This window comes from Hibiscus syriacus, unplaced genomic scaffold (assembly GCF_006381635.1).
Source record: "Hibiscus syriacus cultivar Baekdansim isolate YM2019G1 unplaced genomic scaffold, ASM638163v2 tig00110388_pilon, whole genome shotgun sequence".
Lineage (NCBI taxonomy): Eukaryota > Viridiplantae > Streptophyta > Magnoliopsida > Malvales > Malvaceae > Hibiscus > Hibiscus syriacus.
Genome location: NW_024062718.1, coordinates 2369874 through 2392508, shown reverse-complemented (window position 1 = coordinate 2392508; position 22635 = coordinate 2369874). Strand labels below are relative to the sequence as shown.

The following is a 22635-nucleotide window of genomic DNA, read 5'->3' as shown; positions in this document are numbered from 1 at the left end:
ATGTTGATGTCTCTACAATTTGGTCATCCAGATTACTAAAGCTATTCTTTTATCTACCATACAACTGGTTCTAGAATCATAGAATCTTTATTATTTCAAGCAAAATATAAAATAAATCATGAAAAATACTCGAAAAGGTTCGATTGAATCTAAAGATTATAATAATATGTTATCGTGACAAAAAAATCCAAGTGACCACATTAAACCTGCAGCAGGTTTGAGGTTGGAGAAATCAACCTTTCATTGCTTTCCTAATAATGAAATCTTTAACAAAAATTGGCAAATGGTACATAATTCCCATAATAGTGGAGTAATGACCTGTTGAGAACCAAGCTGGGGGATTTTTCTTCAGTATTACCTTCACTGTATCCTTTGCAAACACATCTGCTGGGGTTGTCTTGGATCGTTGCGAAAAGTAAGCTCTCTTGGATGGCTTGTTCGAATGGTTTGTATAGATTCCACTCGGGCATCCTGTTGTAGCTAGCAATAGCAGAATTCCCTATGTTTGACCTTAGAGCTCCTGGAACAACATTGATGACATCGATCCCGAAATGGCTCAGCTCCAATCTGCATACATCACAAAATATAATAAAAAAAAACTACATTCTTGCTTGGTTTGGAAGATCATAAGGGATTACCCTATATTACTTGTACTGTATACGAGCATGTGTCTAATATGGGTATGCTTAATTGTTTTCAAAGATTTTTTTTTTGTGTTTTAAGTGTCTTTGGAGGGTTATGTTCTCATAGCTATATATGAATGTGCTGGACAAGTGTACTTTAAAAAAATGAAGAATCGGAGCAAAGCAAGATGTTGTAACCGTTTTTTGGCGGGAATAATCGTTTAATTGTTTAGAAAATAGTTACGATTTTAAATTTTGGAAAATGAAGTGATTTGAATTGATTTGAAATAATTTGGATAGAGTCGTCATCAACCTTTGGGTTAGGTAGGTTGAATACCTAAAACCGTCTTTTAAAAACAATTTTAAGAAAAAACATTTTTTAAGACAAAAGTTGGTATGCGTTTACCAAATATTTGATTAAAACGGGTTCGGGAGTCGGTTACGCATGGGGAAGGATTAACACCCCCCACAACGCCCAAAATTGGTACTGTGTTGTTTATATATTGTCGTAATGGTGGAAATCCAAGAATTCGAATATCAAGTTAAAATATGATCCATTTATTAAATATTTATTGAAAAAATAAATACAGTGGGTCAAAAATATTAAAGAGACCAAAATATAATATTATTAAAATTTATTTAATCAAAAAGGAAATTATAATTATTTTTTATGAAAAAATGCATTGTTTTGTAGTTCCTTGAAAATGCACTTCCTTTGTAGTTAGGAGACTTACAAAAAAATATATTGTATGAGTTTTTAGATAAAATACATATATGTAAACAAAAAATTACTCGAAAATAAATTATATTATTTTATTCGAACAATTCTTAGAAACACACTCCTTATCAGCTAAGACGCATTTCTATAAATTCATCGAATAAAATAACATTTTAAAAATATTACAAATATCAATAAATTAACACATGTAAATGACAGGTAAAATTGCATGGATAAAGAAATTAATATAAAAAAATAATAGAATAAACAAAGGTATAAAGCTCACAAAATATACACATATTATACTTTAATTCAAAACCCAAACAATGTATAAGGGTTTAAAATATATGCATCGAAATGATCAAAACCAATTGTAAGAAAAAAATCAAAACCAATAAACAGTAAATTTCCTATTTTAATAACTAACCATCTTAAATTAGGTGCAATATGATATGAAGCAATGATTGACAAAAAAAATAAAAAAATAATACTAATGATTACACACAAATCAGCTAAGATTAACGACTAAATTAAATACTAATTTTCTTTAAAATAGGTAAGGATATAAATGGTAGGGCACACACACAATAATAGGGAAAGGAATAGAAATAAATGTAATGGTGCTAAGAAGTTAAATAAAAAATGAGTAACTAAATTGAAAAAACCCGTTCAATATGAATACAAAACCTTGTAGCTTCAACATTAATTTATGGGATCTAACTTATATGCTATCATTTAATAATGTTTAATTAATTAATTAATATTATATAACACTAATGTCAAAGTTGGAAGACAATTGCATGTGAACGGCAAACATAATTTTCAAACATCATCAAATCTAACATTATTTTATTCATACTTTTTTTATAATATTCTAATATTATAAACTAATAAATAATTATTAAAACTTAAGGATCACATAAACCATATACTTCGTTTTTCTTTTGAAATTGAAATCAATTAATCTATTACAAAAATTTTTTAGATCACAATATTAAATAATAATTATATATATTGACTAAAATGAATTATTTTATTAATATAATATCTAAATTCGAATATTAACAAAAATTATAAAATAAATAAATTAGGACTAAAAAGAAACATGCAGAAAGTTAAAAATCGAATGTATAAACAAACATAAACTAATTACACTGCTAATTAGGATTTAAATTAAATTTGGGTAAAGCATGGAGACAAGATTAAAAATGCAAAAATATTGATTTAAGGACTATAATATATAAAACTGAAATATTAAAACTCAAAATAAAATAAAGAAAACTTCATTTAATGACTATAAGGTATGGATATAAATTAACAGGGACTAAACGTGTAGTTCTTCCCTAAATGGAAAACACAGGTGAGATTATAAAAGAGCAAGGATTAAAACTGTAATTAGCCCTAAAAGTTTACAAAACACGGAAATAAGAGATCTTAAAACTACACCGTTTTGATCCAAATATTTAATATCTAAAACCGGTTTAAACTTTACTCTTCTCCCTCATTTTAACATTTCCCTTTCTTTCTCTGGTTTTAGAGAGAAAAGTTTTCTCTCAACTTCTCCTCGCCGGGAAAAGAAACCATGGCGGAGCTCGCGGTGGTGAGCGGCGGAGCACGGTGGCGCCGACGTCTAGAGATGACTAAAAGCTATCGATATATTCCTCTCCTTACCCTTAACACGAATCTAGCCTCCCCTTAGTCTAAAACTTAACCCAAAACCATAGATCTAAGGGATTACCTTCGAAATAAATGAAGAACACGGCAACTTTCGAGCTTCCACGACCGGCTTCAAAGCTTCCTGATGGCTTTGAACCTCCACTGTAAGTCCTCTCCTCATAAATCTTTTTTTAGTGTTTTCGTTTGAATCTCTCTCCTTGATGAGTGTTTTTTTGTTCTTCCCCCCCTCAACTTCGAATCATCTGCGTATTTTATGGTTGATATCTTCACCGAATCTCCTTGGATGCATCTGAAATTTCTTTGCATTTGGTATGAAAATGACAAGTTTAGGTATGATTTAGGTGATCTGCTTTTGACTTTGCTGATATCATTTATTTATTTTGCTGTTTGGTGACCAACATGGTGATGATGACGGTTCAGCTTGCTCGGCGGTGGCTCGGCTGAAATTTGGTGTATTCGGCGACTGACTTTGGTTTAGGGGATTAGGGTTTCAAAAACCCTAAAGCTACTGGGTTGTCATTTAGGATGCTTGGGTTTGCTTGTTGGGTCACTGGTGTTGGGCCTCTTGGTATTTGTAATTGGGCCTGCAAATATTGTAAAATAATAATAATAATAATAATCATACTATAGTATATAATAATAAATATAATATACATTTTAATCCCAATCAAAAAATGGGTGTCTACAACTGCCCCTCTTTGCACATTCTTGTTTTAACAAGAATAGGGCAAAGATGAAAAAGACAACCAGTTTTTTGTCCATTCTTCATTCGTTGTTGGATTGAACAAGTTCTTCTTATTATGAACTTCTTCTCTCTTGTGGATGAGTTCTTCTCATTATGAACTCTTCACTGAAAATGTTGAGTCACATATTTCTGTGGTGGACTTGAAATCAAGGTTGAATAAGTTCTTCTCATTATGAACTTCTTCTCCCTCTGTCGGATGAGTTCTTCTCATTATGAACTCTCAATTGGAAATGTCAATCCCTCAAGTGAGGTGTCAATGATTCGAAATATCGTGAATCGAGTGATAGGTCAAACAAGTTCTTCTCATTATGAACTTCTTCTCCCTCTGTCGGATGAGTTCTTCTCATTATGAACTCTCAATTGGAAATGTCAATCCCTCAAGTGAGGTGTCACTGATTCAAAATGCAGTGAATCGAGTGATAGGTCGAACAAGCTCTTCTCATTATGAACTTCTTCTCCCTCTGTCGGATGAGTTATTCTCATTATAAACTCTCAATTGGAAATGGCAGTCCCTCAAGTGAGGTGTCACTGATTCAAAATACCGTGAATCGAGTGATAGGTCGAACAAGCTCTTCTCATTATGAACTTCTTCTCTTTCTGTTGGATGAGTTCTTCTCATTATGAACTTTTCACTGGAAATGTTGATCCCTCAAGCAAGACATCACTGATTCGAAATACCATGAATCGAGTGATAGGTCGAACAAGCTCTTCTCAATGTGAATTTCTTCTCCCTCTATCGGATGAGTTCTTCTCATTATGAACTCTCCATTGGAAATGTTGGTTCACCTCCTTCTGCGGTGAATCTTAATTGTTATTGACTCTCTCTAAATTTCTGTCAAAACATTCAAAGCATTTCAATGAATATGAATGAATGAGCATGCTCTTATTTATAGATGCCTACTAATGTATGCATGATGTCCTTTTAAAATTATGAACTCTGTGGTCCTGCAAATCTTCATTTCAAATGCGTCATTTGTCCTTTCATTTGCACTTCATACTTTGCTTGGGTTATTTTATGCAAATTCTCATTTCTCTTGTTCCCATACAAATCTTTTTCTTATTCCTTTTGAACTGTTCATCTTTGTCAGCATATCAAAATATCAGTGTTTTCAATGTGCTTTTTCAGCTCACATGCATTTTCTTTGGTCATATCTTACTCTAATCTTTTCGAGCATTAGGGCTAGAATCTCTGAAATTGTAAGTATTAATTCAGAGTAATACCAAAAAATCTTTTATTTTTAATGCCATGTCAATCCACTTATAAGAAAAATGAATAAAATTGGGACTTGAAAGAACAAACAATAAATTGAATTTACAAAGTTATGGTAATCACATAAATAATGGAAATTTACAAACACATGTCAGATGTCCCTATGAATTACTAGCACGAATGTTCTTGAATCAATCCACTTGATATAGCTATTGAGTTGAGCTTCTGTCTGAAAGACTTCAAGGATTGCCAAAATGTCTATAGATGTGAAGCTTCTCTCAAAATATCATACCCTCGAGAGGATTTAGCTGCCTGATGCCTAATGCCTTTGAGCCATCTTTTCAGGTTTTCAACTCAAAGTCTTCCCTTGGTTTCAAGATGTCCTTTACGGATTTTCATCTCAAACCCTCCTTTTTCTCTCTTTATTTTTTCTTCTTCTTTTTTTCTTTTTTTCTTTTTCTTCAAGCATAATACTTCTTGACAGAATCTGAGTTTACCAAATTTCTCAGTTTTTCTCCATTCATCTCTGCCAAGATCAATGCTTCTCCAGAGAAGGCCTTATTGACAACATATGGACCTTCCCAATTAGGCATTCATTTCCCTCAGAAATCTTTATGAATTGGCAGGATCTTTTTTAGCACTAGATCACCCTCTCAAAATTCTCTTGGATGAACTTTCTTATCATGAGCTCTCATCATCTGTTTCTGATACATCTGACCATGGCAAATAGCTCTTAATCTTTTTTCTTCAATGAGATTCAACTGGTCAAACCGAGCCTGAACCCATTCAGCTTCATCCAACTTCACCTCTTTCAAAATTCGAAGTGATGGGATTTCTACTTCCACTAGCAAGACTGCCTCCATCCCGTAGACTAAAGAGAAAGGCGTTGCCCCTATCGAAGTTCATATTGTAGTTCGATATGCATACAAAACAAAAGGTAATTTGTCATGCCAATCTCTGTAAGTATCAGTGATCCTTGTGATGATCCTTTTAATATTTTTATTTGCTGCTTCCACTTCTCCATTCATCATTGGACGATATGTCACTGAATTAGAATATTTTATCTTGAACTGAGTACAAAGTTCTACCATCATCTTGTTAATCAAATTGGTGGCATTATCTGTGACAATTCTTTATGGCAACCCATACCAGCAAATTATCTCTCTCTTTATGAATTTGCAAACTGTAGATCTCGTGATATTTGCATATGAAGCAACATCAACCCACTTAGTAAAATAATCAATTGCTACAAATATGAAGCGATGTCCATTCGAAGCCTTTGGTGTAATTTCCCCAATGACATCCATACCCCACATAGAAAACGACCATGGTGCGGTCATCACTTGCAAAGGTGATGAAAATGTATGGATCTTATCTCCATAGATTTGACATTTGAGATATTTTCGTGCATAATCAACACAATCTGAATGTATAGTGGCCCAATAGTATCCATATCTCATGATCTTCCTGGCCATAGAAAGCTCATTCGCATGTGTTCCACATATCCCTTCATGTACTTCTTCAAGTATATTTTTTGCTTCTCGGGCATCCACACATCTCATCAAAACTTGATCACTACATTTTTTGTACAGAACTTCCCCATCTAATACATATCTAGCAGTCATTCTCCTTATTGTCTTTTTATCGATCTCCGACGCACCTTGTGGGTAAGTTTGATGCTTGATGTATTGCAAAATGTCATAATACCATGGATGACCATCTTCCTCTTCTTCGATATTATAACAGTCTGCCAGGGTTTTATACATTTGCATTTTAATTGGCATCATTTCAGCTCTTCTATTTACTTGGAACATTGCAGCAAGTGTCTCCAAAGCATCTGCCATTTGATTATCTTCTCGAGGGAGATAATTGAAAATGACATCTTCAAATTATTTTACCAATTCAAGGATCAATCTTCGGTATTCCACTAACTTTGGATCTTTTGTCTCCCATTCTCCTCGCAATTGATACACCACTAATGAGGAGTCTCCATATACTTGGAGCACTTTGATTCTTCTTTCTACAGCTGCTCTTAACCCCATAACACAAGCCTCATACTCTGCCATATTGTTGGTGCAAAAGAACTATAATTTGCTTGTAAAAGGATAATACATATTTTTCGGGGAAATCAGTACTGCTCCAATTCCTTATCCTAAAGCATTAGATGCCCCATCAAAATACAGCCTCCAAGATTTATCATCTGAAATTGTTTCCTCCTTGGTTGTGATGCACATCAGATCCTCATCTGGAAACTTAAAGTTTAAGGACTCATAATCATCTGAGGCACGACTTGCAAGGAAATCTGCTATGGCACTCCCTTTGATTGCTTTTTGGTTCACATATACAATGTCAAATTTTGATAACAACATCTGCCATCTAGCCAATCTACCAGTTAAAGCCGGTGATTCCATTAAATATTTCAAAGGGTCAAGCTTAGATATCAACCAAGTAGTATGGTATAACATGTATTGCCTGAGCCTTCGAGTAGCCCACACCAAAGCACAACATAACTTTTGAATTGGCGGGTATCGAATTTCGCAATCGGTTAACTTTTTGCTTAGATAATAGATGGCTCTCTCTTTTTTCTAGATTCGTCATGCTGCCCTAATACATATCCCATCGAATTTTCAAAGACCGTTAGATAAAGGATCAATGGTTTACCAGGGACTGGTGACACCAGAATTGGAGTATTAGACAAATATCCCTTGATTATCTCCAAAGCCTTTTGGCACTCGTCATTCTAAACTTTGGGGTTGTTCTTTCGAAGCAATTTGAAAACTGGGTCACATTTTTCAGTTAATTGTGAAATGAATCGAGATATATAATTTAACCTTCCTAAGAATCCTTGAACTTCTTTCTGTGTACGAGGCGGTGGAAGAACTTGAATGGCCTTTACTTTATCTAGATCAATTTCAATTCTTTTTTGACTAACCACGAAACCCAAGAGTTTCCCTTAACGTTACCCCGAATATTCATTTAGTTGGATTGAGTTTCAATTGATATTTACTCAACCTTTGGAAAAGATTCCTCAAGTTTTGAATGTGTTCACCTTCAGTTCTGGACTTAGCAATCATGTCATCCACATACACTTCAATTTCTTTGTGCATCATATCATGGAAAAGAGTCACCATAGCTCTTTGGTAAGTTGCCCCAGCATTTTTCAAACCAAATGACATCACTTTATAGCAAAATATGCCTCACATAGTCACAAATGTGGTTTTTTCCATCTCTTCAATGTTCATTTTTATTTAGTTATACCCCGAGAAGCCATCCATAAAAGAAAACCACGAATGACCAGTAGTGTTATCCACTAAAGTATCTATATGAGGCAATGAAAAATTGTCCTTCAGGCTTGCTTTATTGAGATCTCTGTAATCCACACACATGCGAACTTTACCATCTTTCTTTGGCACAGGGACTATGTTGGCAACCCATTCAGGATACTTTACCGCTTGAAGAAACCCTGCATCAATCTGTTTTATCACTTCCTCTTTAATTTTTAATAACATTTATGGCTTCATTCTTCTGAGCTTTTGCTGAACTGGCTTACACTCAGGCTTTATCGGAAGCTTGTGCACTACTATATATGTACTCAGCCCTGGCATATCTTGGTAAGACCATGCAAAGATGTCCTTGAATTCTCGAAGAAGATCTATCAAGACTTGCCTTATCTCAGCAGAAAGTGTGCTGCCGATTTTCACTTCTCTCTTATCATCATCAGTTCCCAAGTTTATAACCTCAGTTTCTTCCTAGTGAGGTAAAATCTGTTTGTCCTCATTTTCTATCAGTCTTAATAGTTTGTTAGGAACATCACATTCTACCTCATTCTGACACTCATTGATTTCTTCCAGACATATGGGCTGCTCAAAGTTTATCTTAGTATTAAATTCAGAAACATTCATGCTATTGATATTGTGACACCTACAAAGGAAAAAATTGAATCGAATATATATTTGGAATGAGACCAAAATTTATGAAATGAATGTAAATAATAAAGAATAAAAAATGAAAATATAAAATAATGATATTCATTTAAGAAACAAAAGACTGTCTTTTATTGAAAGCAAGTAGAGTTAACATAGCTGCCTTTATGAAAATTCCGTAATACTTGTGGGCACAAGTATAAGGATTAGTACTGGGTATTACTCTGAATTAATCTTAAAAACAACAGGGAGATCCTCTGCAGTTCAATTTTTCAGTGTTTCCCCTGGGAAGCAAGGACATATTCTAGCCAAATATCTTCTTGCTTTATCATCCCCAGTTATCATGTTAATGACCAAACCCTCCATAGCTTCATTGAACAAGTTTTTGTCTTTCATCTGCTCTTCTTCGTCAATTGCTCTAGCTAATAGTTGCTCTATATCAAACACTCCTCCAAACTTGAAAGAGCTCATCAAGGGAGTAAAAGACATATGCTCCCATGGAATGTCCTCTCCTTTCAGTCTAGCTCTTCTTATTTCACCTCTCTTTTTCGTTTCTTTCTTTCTTTGCTGAAAATCAGGCTTAAATCCCAGCCCGAAGCAATCGCTCTTCGTCATGACAAATTTGGGATATAAAGTCCCTTGCAGACATCTACCAATACCCCTTCCTATCTTGGCTCCTTTTTCTAGAGTCTCTCGCACAATCATCTTAGTACAATTAGATAAGCGTGGGCGAGGAATCTTGTTTCCTTCAGCAACAAAAGTAGCATTGACAAATTCTAAGGCTCTGAAGGAACACTCTAGAGCATTCTCATTCGTCTCAGTATATGGGGCGTCAGTCGTTACAGAAGTAATAATTTCTTCCTCTGTCCCAATACTGATCAACTGACCATCTGACACTAATTTCAATTTTTGGTGTAAGGACGAAGGGACTGCCCCTGCAGAATAAATCCATGGCCTCCCAAGCAAGCAATTATAAAGGGTTAATGTCCATCACCACAAAATCAATATTGTAGACAGTTGGTCCAATTAACAGTAGTACCTCTATCTTTCCAAGCACATCCCGCTGAGTTCCATCAAAGGCTCTGACAATGTTTTGGTAGGCCCTCATATGTTAGTTGTCCACCGGTAACCTTCGTAATGTGGCCATAGGCATAACATTAAGTGCAGACCCATTGTCAATCAAAACACCTGGTAAGACATGACCATGACAATGAGTTGTGATATTGAGGGCTTTTACCGATCCCATTCCATCATCAGTGAAAGTTATGTAGTTGTCAGCAGCTATGTGCCCTACAATTCGATCCAACTTGTTCACTGGTATATCCTCAGACACAAACGTTTGATTGCGCACTCTCAGTAAAGCATTCCGATGTACCTCTAAATTTATTAACAAATCCAGAATCGAAATTCGCGCTTGTTGCTTGTGTAGTTGCTCAACTACACTATACTCACTATGTTTTAGAAACTTCAAGAATTCTTGAGCTTGTGTTTTCTGTTACCGGCTCATTGATCATTGGTGGGGGTTTTGAATATCTTCTGCGGTACCACTACAACTTTTTCTTTTGCATTCACTTTGTCTACTTCTTTCGATATCTCGGGAGAATAGCACCTCCCACTTCTTGTGAAGTGACAAACTTCATTCAGTATTTCAGTCATCAAGTTGCCTCATGGTGATTCACCTTCAACTACCTTTATTTTCTCTAGCGAACCAGATTCCCCTATCAATGAAACATTGGCAGTGTAGTTCCAAGGCACTTTGCGGGTGTCTTTAAATGAGAATGGTGAAGGAGATGTGATTACAACTTTTAGCGTTAACGACCCAGAATTCATTGCTGATGGTTTCACAGTAATGACCACTGGCTTGCTTGTTCTGTGAACGGGCTCAGAATTTTCTGTCGTGAAGACATCTTCTTCTCTTTTTTCCTTATCTTCCTCAAAGAACTCTACCTCCTTATTATCCATCAATCTTTGTAATAACCACCTAAAAGCAGGGCAAAGCTGAATTTCATGTCCTTCTTCTCGATGATATTCACAATAGTGTCCACACTCATTGGTCTTTGGCTTAGGATCTTGTCGAATCATGCCAGCCTGACAGAGTTGTTGGAATACCCAACTGAAGGGGAGATTTAATTTCATGAACGTCTTTCTTTGCCTTCCTCCTATTCTCCTCATGGATTGCATTTACCCATTTGCCTTCATGATTCGGTAGTGGGTGTGTTGATACATCTGGTGAGTCAAGCTGTAATCCTCCTGTGTTAATCAGATTTTGCACTATGTTTTTGAAGGCAAAACAATTCTCAATAGAATGGCCAGCAATTCCATCGTGGAAATCACAATGTGCATTTGCGTCATACCAATGAGGGTACGGTGGTTGAAGATGACTTAAACGGTAGGGGCGTACCACATCTGCTTTTAATAATGAGGCGTATATCTCTGAATAGGGTACGGGTAGTAGTGTGAAAGATATTTTTTCTCTTTTCTTGCGAGGTCCCCTGAAATCTTTTCTGGCGGTGTTCATGGCATTCCTCTCCGCCCTTGATTGGGTTATTATGACACTATTTGCAGTATTCTTGTGGTAGACACTTACAACTTCATTCTCCTTTTTTCGGTATACAGGTTTTTTTGAGCTAGACCCTTCAGCTACTTCAATCTTGCCACTTTTTATAGCATTTTCGATGAGCTCACCAGAGTTGATCAAATCAGCAAAAATTTTTGTGGCATTTCCAAGCAAATGCCCCAAGTATGGAGCTTTCAAAGTGTTGACAAAAATTACAGTAGCTTCCTTTTCGAGTAAAGGGGGTTGGACCTATGCAGCAACATCATGCCACCTTTGGGCATATTGTCAGAAAGTCTCATTGCTTTTTTTCCATATTCTAAAGAGTCCATCGATCAGGAACCATATCTGTAACATGTCGGTAATGTTCTAGGAATGCTTTTGCCAAGTTTTTCCATGATTTGATGTGAGCCCTAGTTAATTGGTTATACCACTTGGCGGCAGAACTTGTTAAACTGTCTTGAAAACAGTGAATCAACAGTTTTTCATCATTCACATGACCAGCCATCCTCCGGCAAAACATGGTAATATGAGATGAAGGGCAAGTGGTTCCATTATATTTTTCGAATTCAGGAACCTTGAATTTCATAGGGATGATCAAGTCTGGGACCAAGCTCAGCTCTCTAGCGTCAGACCCATAGAATGGTTCAATCATTTCTACTGATTTTACCATTTCTTTCAATTTCTTCAACGGTTGAGTTATTTGTTCAATGGCTTTTTCCTTTTCGGCTAACTCATTTAGATCTGGAGTTAAGTGTTCAGTAACAGGCTGATAATTGTTTGGGAATGCATATCCCATGTGGTACTGCTAATTCTCATTGCTAACATATACATGAGGTCATGCTTCTTGAGGTACCAAAGGGTGAGCAGAGATGTGTATAGGTGTGAAACCAGGAGGATGACCGGATTCTGGTGTAAACACTGGTGGGTGCTGGGGGTCAGAAGTAATCCCCGCAGGATGTGATGCTCCTAGTCCAAACCCTGGAGGATGCGATAGATCTTGTTCGGATGATGTTAGTTGGTCATCCGCGATCCTTCTACATATAGCATGTTTCTTAAACATTTCTTCCATCCTTTTGTAGTAGACCGGTTTGCGAATTTGTTATCTCTATTTCCATCTTATTTAATCTCTCTCCCATTTCTTCTTGAGCTTGTTTTTGTTCTTATTCAAGTTGGATCATTCTTGCTTCCATTTTCTTAGTTGTATTTCGAGTACCGTATGAGTGTGAAGTGAATGCCAGAATAACTACAATGATTGGAAATTATATTTTATATTATTTTTGGTATTTTAATGAATGCATGTAAAATAGTTTAAAACAAAATGCAAATGCATGATATAAGACTATATTATGCAAAGATGCAAATGCAAATGCAAATGCAAAAGGTATCAATTTCCAAAAGTAACCATTCTTAGAAAAGTTTCATTCTTACAAAAGAGCTTTCATCTTTACAAGAAAGATCAATTCTACAAATACGGTGTGGCTCTGTTGTTTAATTCCATGATTTCATTCATGACCCCAGTGACCTTCTCCCCATATTCAGATGATAAACTAGTACAAAACAGAATAGCCACCTCACTCATTTGTGCTATTGCTTCGCCCATCATGCGTTCACGTTCCTCAACCAACATCCGGTGGTGTTCATATATATCCTTCAATCCCTCCTTAACTTGAGTAATTTCCCTTTTGAGATTGGTAATGTGTACTCGACAGCGTTGAAACTTACTCTCTAGTCCTCTGACTTGTTCTCGTAAAGAGTTATTCTCCTCACGGGTAAGCCTTAAGTTCATCCATTCAGGTGGCACTTGCATTTGAAGTAAGGACTCCTCAAGATGTGAGATATGATCTCTTAGCTCACCATTCATAGATCGAGACCGATTCAACTCCTCTTCATAATGGGTCTGTAAATCTTCAACTTCTTCTGTTAATTGTCCCACTCTCTTGCTCTTTGTTTGAAATCTTTGCATCCAAGACCCAATTTCGGCCTGTTTTCTTTCGAGAATTCAGTTAAATCCCTGTCTCTCAGTCCACATTTCCTTTTTCTTTCTCTAATTCCTAAATCTTCTGATCTCTAGCCTCGAGTTCCTCGAGTATATTATTCATCTCAGCTTCCAAACCACTGACTCGATATTTTTCTGTTTCCCATTCTTTCAATATAGCTTCCTTCTCAGTCTTCAATTTCTCGACTCTACGACTTTCAATCTTAAGCTGCTTAGTCACTTTTATTTTCTCAACTTTATATTTGTCCCACAATTTCTTCTCGGCTTCAATTATCCTAAGTTGGCATTTGTTCTCAGCCTCTAGACGTTGAACTCGTTGCCTCTCAATTGCCAACTCTTTAGCCCATTGTTGTGATGTCTTGCTAGACCCAGATTTTTTTGCCTTTTGTAGATTGCGATATTCCCTTTTTAAATCAGCCAGCTCGAGATCAACTTTCTCTTTATCTTTCTTTAACAAATCATATTGTTTAACATGGAGACTCCTATCAAGATCTATCATGAACTTTTCTTTTCTTGCTTCTTCCATTGCTTTGTCCCATTTTTTCCTTTCAGCTTCAAACTCGGCAGTAAGAATCTCAGCATGTGAAGGTACCACCTTGATAAGCTCTTCCCAAGAAATATCTCATCCTGGATCTGGAAAAAGGACATTTTCATTTGTCCTTGTAAATCTCCAAGCCTCATAGTCGGGTGTATACATAACATCTCCAGATACAACTCTTGTTCTAAAGGTTCTTTTCCAGGCGAGTGATAGATCTCGTTCTTTCTTCTTGTAATGGTCTCCACGATAAGTGATTTCAGATTCCCTTAAGCCGCTTGTTATTGGAACAAATTGACGAGCTCTATATTGTCTGAGAACCATTAATGGGGCATAGCTGACTCATCCCCATAATCCCAGTAAAGGGATATGGTCAAGATCCCCACATCTAAATAAAATATCAGTATATCCAAGCCAGGGAACACACCAAGCAATATCTCGGTCTTGTAAATTGCTGAAAGATGTTATCCATTTCTTCCTTGGTAACCTTCTAGCCACTCTTTGCTCAGAAATTCTTTCTAAGGCGAGTACTTCGTAGAAAAACGATGGTATGATACCTTGTCTTCTTTCCATAAGTGACTGTGAGTCTATACAGTGAGTAATTGAGCACATCCTACAAATCGACCCTCTTCTAATCTTCGACAATTGTTTAGGGATCGGAAAGTTTTTGCCAAAACTGTTGGTGCTGGATTTATACCCTTCTCCAATGTGTCAAAGAAATCTACAACAACACTCTCCACATGGAACAAAGTCTTTGGAAATATTACTAGACCATATATGGCAAGAGCAAATGTGTCCAATCTCTTATCTTTATCTATATGCTCGAGTATCACCTTCTTGAGACAATGCTAATGAAAACATTCGATTTCTACTTTTTGTTGAATGTGTTGTACTATCCAATTTTCACATGTACCGGTAATCTTTACCAGTTTATTCTTGAAGGTTTGAACTTTCGGAGGTCTGGAATACACTTTATCCACCTGGATGTTTTCAAAATTAAACAGAGTTTTATACTCCTCGATCGTTGGTGTCAGATCCTGCTTGTTAAAAGTAAAACAGCTATACGCAGGATTCTAGAATCGGACCAGAGCCTTGAGCAATGATTCATCCATCTTTACATAAAGAAGTTGCGCTACGTCACTATATTTCTTGTAAAACCTCTCTTTGGTAGGTGTTCTCCAACTTTCCCAAATCTTTGTCAATTCTCGTAAATCGTTCTTCTTGAGATTAGCATTAACATCCGTGGATAGCTGCGATACATAACCTTCAGGCAAACTATCTCCTTTTACTTTTTGCATTTCCTCCGACCAAGCCCGTACAGCTGAATTGAGTTCTTCCTTGTTATGAAAACTTTTTTCCATTGCTATGACCGCTCTTCTAATCTGATGATTACTTGGTTAATCAACACCTTTCTTTTATTCATGATGATTATGCAAAAAATGCAAAAATGTCAATGCAAGCAAACAAAATAAATTAGAATTACAAACAAAAGAGGAAAAAATGAATTAGTAATAGCAAGATAATCAATAGAATTAAAAGATGTTATCTACAAATAAATATAACACCTACTCAATCATGATATCTACCCGAGCATGCTTTAAATAAATAACAATCATACCCGAACATGCTTTCTACCCCAAAAAGGATTATTTTCAATAAAATGATCCTAATCGCATGATATCTAGTTCGCATGCTTTTATTTGAAAAGAAAATTTAAAGCGAAAAGAAAAATTCTGAAACGCTTCTCCTTTGTGTACACTTAATTTGGGTACCTACTAACGATCAGAGGTTTGGTATGTCTATACCTAGGATAACAGTTCTACGGTTCAATATATGCATGGTTTTGGCTCTAACGGGAAAAAGGTACTTGGATTGTCCTTAACGTTGGCGCCCCCTTAGGCTACCAAACCCTCAATCCTGGCCCATTACAGGCTCGTACGGATCGAGTTCAATTCGAGAGGATACATTCCCTCATGTCCATGCAGAGAAACAATTTATCTCACGTAGACATAAGGTATATGAACCCCAAAGATTACTTACTAAAACCCGTGCGGAGAAACAAATTATCTCACGTAGGTTAAGCTTTCATCTCAACTTAAAAGGGACAAAGCTCGTAAGTGAGCTTATGGTATGCAAATGCCGATGATGTTTGAGAGGAGGAACATTCAGCCCTTTGACTCAAAAGGAAAACGAAACTACTCGACAAAACTTTGGACAAATCTGAAAACAAAGATAAAAATGTTAATAAGATAATAATAAAATGAAGCAATTAAAAACTTCAATAAAAGGATCATAAGTTAACTAAATACTCGAACTTATAATTTCCACCAAACGATAATGTGTAAGAGACTTACAGCCTGACTTTCTGAAAACAAACGTCCACAGCAGAGTCGCCAAGCTGTCATAACCGTTTTTTCGGCGGGAAATATCGTTTAATTTTTTAGAAAATAGTTACGATTTTAAATTTTGGAAAATGAAGTGATTTGAATTGATTTGGAATAATTTGGATAAAGTCGCCATCAACCTTTGGGTTAGGTAGGTTGAATACCTAAAATCGTCTTTTAAAAATAATTTTAAGAAAAATTATTTTTTAAGACAAAAGTTGGTATGCGTTTACCAAATATTTGATTAAAACGGGTTCGGGAGTCGGTTACGCGTGGGGAAGAATTAGCACCCCCACAGCACCCAAAATTGGTACTGTGTTGTTTACATGTTCTCATAATGATGGAAATCCAAGAATTCGAATATCAAGTTAAAATATGATCCATTTATTAAATATTTATTGAAAAAATAAATACAGTGGGTCAAAAATATTAAAGAGACCAAAATATAATATTATTAAAATTTATTTAATCAAAAAGGAAATTATAATTATTTTTTATGAAAAAATGCATTGTTTTGTAGAACAATCCTTGAAAATGCACTTCCTTTGTAGTTAGGATACTTACAAAAAAATATATTGTATGAGTTTTTAGATAAAATACATATATTTAAACAAAAAATTACTCGAAAATAAATTATATTATTTTATTTGAACAATTCTTAGAAACACACTCTTTATCAACTAAGACGCGTTTCTATAAATTTATCGAATAAAATAACATTTTAAAAATATTACAAATATCAATAAATTAATACATGTAAATGACAGGTAAAATTGCATGGACAAAGAAATTAATATAAAAATAATATAATAAACAAAGGTATAAAGCTCACAAAATATACACATATTATGCTTTAATTCAAAACCCAAACAATGTATAAAGGTTTAAAATATATGCATCGAAATGATCAAAACTAATTGTAAGCAACAAATCAAAACTAATGAACAGTAAATTTCCTACTTTAATAACTAATCATCTTAAATTAGGTGCAATATGATATGAAGCAATGATTGACAAAAAAAAAATACTAATGATTACACACAAATAAGCCAAGATTAACGGCTAAATTAAATACTAATTTTCTTTTAAGCATGTAAGGATATAAATGGTAGGGCACACACACAATAATAGGGAAAAGAATAGAAATAAATGTAATGGTGCTAAGAAGTTAAATAAAATATATGGAGTGAATAAACTGAAAAAACCCGTTCAATATGAATACAAAACCTTATAGCTTCAACATTCAACATTAATTTATGAGATCTAACTTATATGCTATCATTTAATAATGTTTAATTAATTAATTAATATTATATAACACTAATGTCAAAGTTGGAAGACAATTGCATGTGAACGGCAAACATAATTTTCAAACATCATCAAATCTAACATTATTTTATTCATACTTTTTTTTATAATATTCTAATATTATACACTAATAATAAAAAAATAATTATTAAAACTTAAGGACCACATAAACCATATACTTCATTTTTCTTTTGAAATTGAAATCAATTAATCTATTACAAAAATTTTTTAGATCACAATATTAAATAATAATTATATATATTGACTAAAATGAATTATTTATTAAATATAATATCTAAATTTGGATATTAACAAAAATTATAAAATAAATAAATTAGGACTAAAAAGAAACATGCAGAAAGTTAAAAATCGAATGTATAAACAAACAGAAACTAATTACACTGCTAATTAGGATTGAAATTAAATTCGGGTAAAGCATGGAGCCAATATTAAAAATGCAAAAATATTGATCTAAGGACTATAATATATTAAACTGAAATATTAAAACTCAAAATAAAATAAAGAAAACTTCATTTAATGACTATAAGGTATGGATACAAATTATCAGGGACTAAACGTGTAGTTCTTCCCTAAATGGAAAACACAGATGGGATTATAAAAGAGCAAGGATTAAAACTATAATTAGCCCTAAAAATTTACAAAACACGAAAATAAGAGATCTTAAAACTACACCGTTTTGATCCAAATATTTAATATCTAAAACCGGTTTAAACTTTACTCTTCTCCCTCATTTTAACATTTCCTTTTCTTTCTCTGGTTTTAGAGAGAAAAGTTCTCTCAACTTCTCCTCGCCGGGAAAAGAAACCACGACGGAGCTTGCGGTGGTGAGCGGCGGATCACGGCGGCGCCGACGTCCAGAGGTGACTAAAAGCTACCGATATATTCCTCTCCTTACCCTTAACACGAATCTAGCCTCCCCTTACTCTAAAACTTAACCCAAAACCATAGATCTAAGGGATTACCTTCGAAATAAAATGAAGAACACGACAACTTTCGAGCTTCCACGACTGGCTTCAAAGCTTCCCGATGGCTTTGAACCTCCACTGTAAGTCCTCTCCTCACAAATCTTTTTTTGTGTTGTTGTTCGAATCTCTCTCCTTGATGAGTGTTTTTTTTGTTCTTCCCCCCCCCCTTCAACTTCGAATCATCTGCGTATTTTATGGTTGATATCTTCACCGAATCTCCTTGGATGCATCTGAAATTTCTTTGCGTTTGGTATGAAAATGACAAGTTTAGGTATGATTTAGGTGATCTGCTTTTGACTTTGCTGATATCTTTTATTTATTTTGCTGTTTGGTGACCAACATGGTGATGATGACGGTTAGGCTTGCTCGGCGGTGGCTCGGCTGGAATTTGGTGTATTCGGCGCGACGGTTGGCTTTGGTTTAGGGGATTAGGGTTTCAAAAACCCTAAAGCTGCTGAATTATCATTTGGGATGCTTGGGTTTGCTTATTGGGTCACTGGTGTTGGGCCTCTTGGTATTTGTAATTGGGCCTGCAAATATTGTAAAATAATATTAATAATAATCATACTATAGTATATAATAATAAATATAATAATATATATTTTAATCCCAATCAAAAAATGGGTGTCTACACAAGATTAGCTACCTGCCTTTACCTAATTATAGGTGTTTTCTTCTGTTTGCTTTCAAGTTTAAACTAATAATAATCTCATATGACCAACATGTTTTGAGCCAGAAACTCATGCAAAGTTTTCCTTTAGGGAGTTCTTGCTTGGTTTCAGAGATTAGCCTACATTAATCAGACTTAAGTGTGAGTATTGTATACAAGTATGTGTCCGGTATGGGTATGCAAACTTGTTTTGAAAGTTTTCTTTCATGTATTTGGAGTGTCTTTGGATTGTCATATTCGTTTAGGAGATTAATTACTAGTCATTATCTAATTATATTTGTTTGCTTTCTAGTCTTAACAAATCATAAGCTCAAATGACCTACAGGTTTTGGGCCAGAAACTCATGCAAAGTTCCCCTTTCGGGGATTCAAACTGGCAGATTCTTCGTCCATAATAATTCAGTTACTTAAAATATCCTTAGGTTGGGAATACTCTTTCCTCTTCAGAAGGAGGATCTAAGCTTCCTAGTTTGTGAAAATACAACTAAGTTGCAGTTTGAGACAAAAAAATATACACACATATAAGATGATAAATCACTCACAAATATTTGGATCTTGGCAACATAAAAGATGTCATAAACCATGTTTACTCAATCTCTGGAATGAGTGTTTGATAAGAATATGTCTTCACACAGATATGTTCAATTCTGCTAAGGTTTTGTGTTTGGAGGGCTCCATATACTCATATTCAGATGTGCATCAAACAACCGTACTTCAAGAAGAATTAAGTGTCAGAGCAACCTAAGTTATAATATCTAGACATTTTTAGTAGAGAACAAATTATAGAAAAGCGATGTTGCATAATCAATGGCTATTTTCAATTCCTCAAACCAATTGCACCTTCAAAGATAATGACAATTGACAAGGTTTGAATGCTTAAAATTCCAAGAAATATCATACAGAAAATGAATCAGATTTTGAATATATTAACAATTAAGTTGTAAAATTGGAATTGCATGACAAATTTGAATAATAAATTTTTTGGTGGATCTTGAATCCATTCAGATGCAAAAGAACAAAAAGGCTAACTAAAATTTCAGTTAAAGTACAGTCCCTACATTATAGTCAAAAGAGCAATTTAGTCTCTATACTATATAATTGAGTACTTTAATTGGTACACGTCTTATATTGGTGCAAACAATTGAAATTAATAACTAAGTTAATGGAAAACCGTCCAGATGCTGAGATGAACTTCCAAAACCAGACAAAAAGCTTATGTTTTTTAATAGAAGAAAACCGTTTGCTACTTTAGTTCTATCAACAGGTATGCGTTGTAAGAATTCAGCAGTTCACATCAACATTTCATTGAAAATGTTATCAACATTATTTTTTTGCACCAATAGCAAACGTATAAAGATTAAATTATTCGGTTCTATATTGCTATTTTGGTCTAAAACTAAACTCAATTCTTTGTCACCTCCATCTAAACAAATGAGCAAAAACATTATTTTTCTAAGGGAGTTAGACGGCAGTTAATGAATTGTCTTTGAAGTCTTTCATTTTATACAAATATCATGTTAAACTGACCTCAAAGTATCAGTTAGCGCATGAAGAGCTGCTTTAGATGCCGTGTAGACACCGGACCATGGCCCAGGAGCCAAAGCACTAACACTTCCAATGTTCACAATCCTTTCCTTTTTCTTAGATGCCATGTGAGGTACAACAGCTTGAACTACCCTAATTGAACCTGTAATCAAATACAACACCATAAACACAGACAATCAGTTGCATCTATATAAATCAGAATTCAATGTTTTGCTGTGTTAATTATGGCTAAGGATGGGGTCTTCAATCCAATTCCTGATATTCAGCAAAAAAGGAGGAAAAAATAAAGTGAGAACTATGCAGTGTATATAAATGTTTCCAAGAAACCACAAAAGAGATGATCTGCAAGGAAATACAAACATGAAACTCATCTAAGACAAACAACTGTTATGAATTTATGACACTTGGGTTCACAAAAAAACAAAACAGTGCAGCTATGTTATTCGGACTCAGGTGTGTGTTATATATGAGTATGTTTCCAACTTTGTTCTTTTCTTCTTCTTCTAAGTTTTACCATGTATTTAGAGAGTGACATCTCTACACTTCAAGAAAAATGGAAAGCCGGAGCAACATAGCAGCCATACTATCCAGCCATAAACAATTAGGGAAAGACTGCTTCTAGGTCCTTAATCTCTGACTTAACCATTTAGCTGTCATAATTGAACCTCTCACATTACAAGCTAAACCAAGAGCCAAAATAACAAGTAATTTAACCTTAGAACAGTAGCTAGTAAAATTTTCATCGAGTACAGAAGATTGCATAGTACGAATTTACTTCGAATATGACAACACTTAGAACATAGACCCGGTTCAACATCCAGCAACCACAACTTTCAAAGGAATCGGGATCAATTAGTGGAGCATAGCTTGGTCAAATTGTTGCAACAAACAATTGATTGATTGATTCAATAACTTCATCTTGAAAGATCAATTTATTTAAAACTAGTTCTTAACAACTCTATGAATAATTTTTAACAGAAGAATCCCAAGTTATAAAGCACAAAGACCCTCCACCCAAAGGAAGCAGTACATGTATGTAATACGGCGAGCAATTCGATTCGGTTCTAAAATTCCAAAAATCGAATTAATTAAACCGAAACAGAAAATCCAAAGTTATTCGATTGGTTCGGTTAACAATGAAAAATAAGGAGAGATTAAGCTTTACCAAACACATTGGTATTGAAGGTATTTTCGAGGGCGGGCAAAGGGATTTCTGCAAGAGGGCCAACGCATTGGATCCCAGCATTATTAACCAAGACATCAACACGACCAAACTTATCAATTACATTCGACATGACATGTTGCACGCTTTGCTCCGAAAGAACATCGAGTTCTTGAAGATAAAACCTGGGATCTTGTTGCAGGTCAGACATGGTGCTCAGAGACCTACTAGTGGCCACCACCTTGCAGTTGCTATCGGCAAAAGCGCGTGCCAGGGCGTGTCCGATTCCCCCCTGTGAACAACCTGTGATTAGAACAACTGGGTTTTGATCCTGGGATTCCATTGAATTGAGATAGGGTTGTTTGGAGCTTGTTTAAATGAAAAACTACAAGGGAAGCAGGCGATCAGTACGAGGGAAATTTCATTTCTAATTTGGGTAGTTTAGAATTCAATCTTCTTTTAACGTCATTTTATAATTTATACGCATACGATAATCTTGAATAACAATTAAAATACTTACTGGGATCCCGTTCAAAAAAAATACTTATTGGAATTTGGACCGCCAAAATAATCTCTTATATCTCGCATTTATAATTT

General features: G+C 34.9%; 1 pseudogene; it reads right to left on the bottom strand.

Annotated features, from left to right (window-relative positions):
- Nucleotides 1–154: 154 nt before the first annotated feature.
- Nucleotides 155–22395, bottom strand: LOC120122925 (annotated as a pseudogene).
- Nucleotides 22396–22635: the final 240 nt, after the last annotated feature.